Consider the following 2144-nt stretch of genomic DNA (forward strand, 5'->3'; position numbering starts at 1 on the left):
AAAAAAAAAAAAAAACTCCAGGAGAAAGGAAATAATAAAGATACGAGCAGAAATAAATGAAATAGAAAATAAATGTACTATACAAAAAATGAAAGTAAAAGCTGGGACTTTGGAAAGATAAAAAAAATTGATACACCACTAGCGAGGCTTATTAAGAAGAGAAAGGAACCAGATGAATCAGATCTGCAATGAAACAGGCAAAATAACAACAGACATAGTAGAAATACAAAACATTATTAGAGGATACTATGAACATCTGTATGTCAAGAAACAAGACAATCTGGATGAGATGGACAAATTCCTGGACATGTATAATCTACCTAGATTGAGCCAGGAGGATATGGAAAGTCCATAACAAGCCAGGAGATCAAATAAGTTATAAATAACCTCCCTACAAAGAAAAGCCCTGGTCCTGATGGATTCACATCTGAATTCTACAAAACATTCAAAGAAGAGTTAACCCCCATTCTGCTCAAGTTACTTCTAAAGATCCAAAAGGGTGAATCTCACCCTAATTCATTCTATGAAGCCTCTATCTCCCTTATCCTTAAAACAGATAAGAACAGGACAAAGAAGGAAAACTATAGACCAATATCCCTGATGAATATAGACACAAAGATTCTCAACAAGATACTAGCAAATGGTATACAACAACTGATAAAAAAGATTATACATCATGATCAGGTAGGCTTTATCCCAGAAATGCAAGGTTGGTTCAACATATGCAAAACCATAAATGTAATACACCATATTAATAGGAAGAAGGATAAAAACCATATGGTCATATCAATTGATTCAGAAAAAGCATTTGATAAGATACAACATCCCTTAATGATCAAGACTCTCAGCAAAATCAGCATACAAGGGTCATTTCTCAACACAATATAAGATATCTATGAAAAACCCATAGCAAACATCATCCTCTATGGAGAAAAGCTGAAAGTTTTTCCACTAAAAATGGGTACAAGACAAGGATGTGCACTTTCTCCACTCCTCTTCAATATAGTACTGGAAGTCTTGGTCATTGCAATCAGAAAAGAGAAAAAAATAAAAGGCATTCAAATAGGAAAAGAAGAGGCAAAACTCTATTTGCAGATGGCATGATTGCATACATAGAAGACCCAAGGGTTTCCATTTAAAAAATTCTGGAAGTAATACATGAATACAGTAAAGTTGCCGGATACAAAATTAATATCCAGAAATCTATAGCATTTCTGTATACGAACAACAGGCAGACTGAGAAAGAACTGAAAAAAGTTGTTCCATTTACCATAGCCACAAAAAGTATAAGATATTTAGGGATAAATCTAACCAAAGAATTTAAAGACTTCCACAAGGAAAACTATGAGAAGATAAAAAAAGAAATGGAAAATGACACCAAAAAGTGGAAGGACATCCCATGTTCTTGGATTGGAAGATTTAATATAATCAAAATGGCAATTCTACCCAAATTAATCTACATATTTAATGCAATGCCAATCAAAGTACCAGAAACATTCTTCACAGATCTAGGAAAGACAATCATAAGGTTTGTCTGGAATCATAAGCGACCCCGTATTGCCAAAGCAGTTCTGCAGAGGAGAGTGGAGTGGGTGGTATCTCACTCCCTGACCCAAAAATACACGATAAAGCTGTGGTAATCAAAACAGCATGGTACTGGCACAGAAATAGACAGGTGGACCAATGGAACAGAATAGAGTCCCTAGAAATAAATGTTCAAACATACTGCCAACTGATATTTGACAAGGGGTACCAGTCAATCCAGTGGGAAAACAAAACCTCTTCAGCAAATGGTGCTGGCAAAACTGGATCTCCACTTGCAGCAAGATGAATCTGAACCCCTTTCCCTCACCTCTGACAAAAATAAAGTCAAGGTGAATCAAAGATCTAATCTAAGACCTCAAACTATAAAATTGCTCCTGGAGAACACCAGGGAAATTTGTGGGAGGCTGCGCACCAGCGAGTCCAAGAGGCCATTTTCATGAGTCTCTTACCATTGCCATCTTAGGCTCAGAGAGCAAACAATTACAAAGGCCACAATTGGCTCCCCTTCAAAAACCTCACCTTCCAAACCATTCTCTGATTGGCCACTTCCCATAGCAAACTGGTGAGCTTAGAATCCCTCAGATTTGCATATCCGGCAC

Source organism: Tupaia chinensis, unplaced genomic scaffold (assembly GCF_000334495.1).
Source record: "Tupaia chinensis unplaced genomic scaffold, TupChi_1.0 Scaffold000365_1, whole genome shotgun sequence".
Taxonomy (NCBI): Eukaryota; Metazoa; Chordata; class Mammalia; order Scandentia; family Tupaiidae; genus Tupaia; species Tupaia belangeri.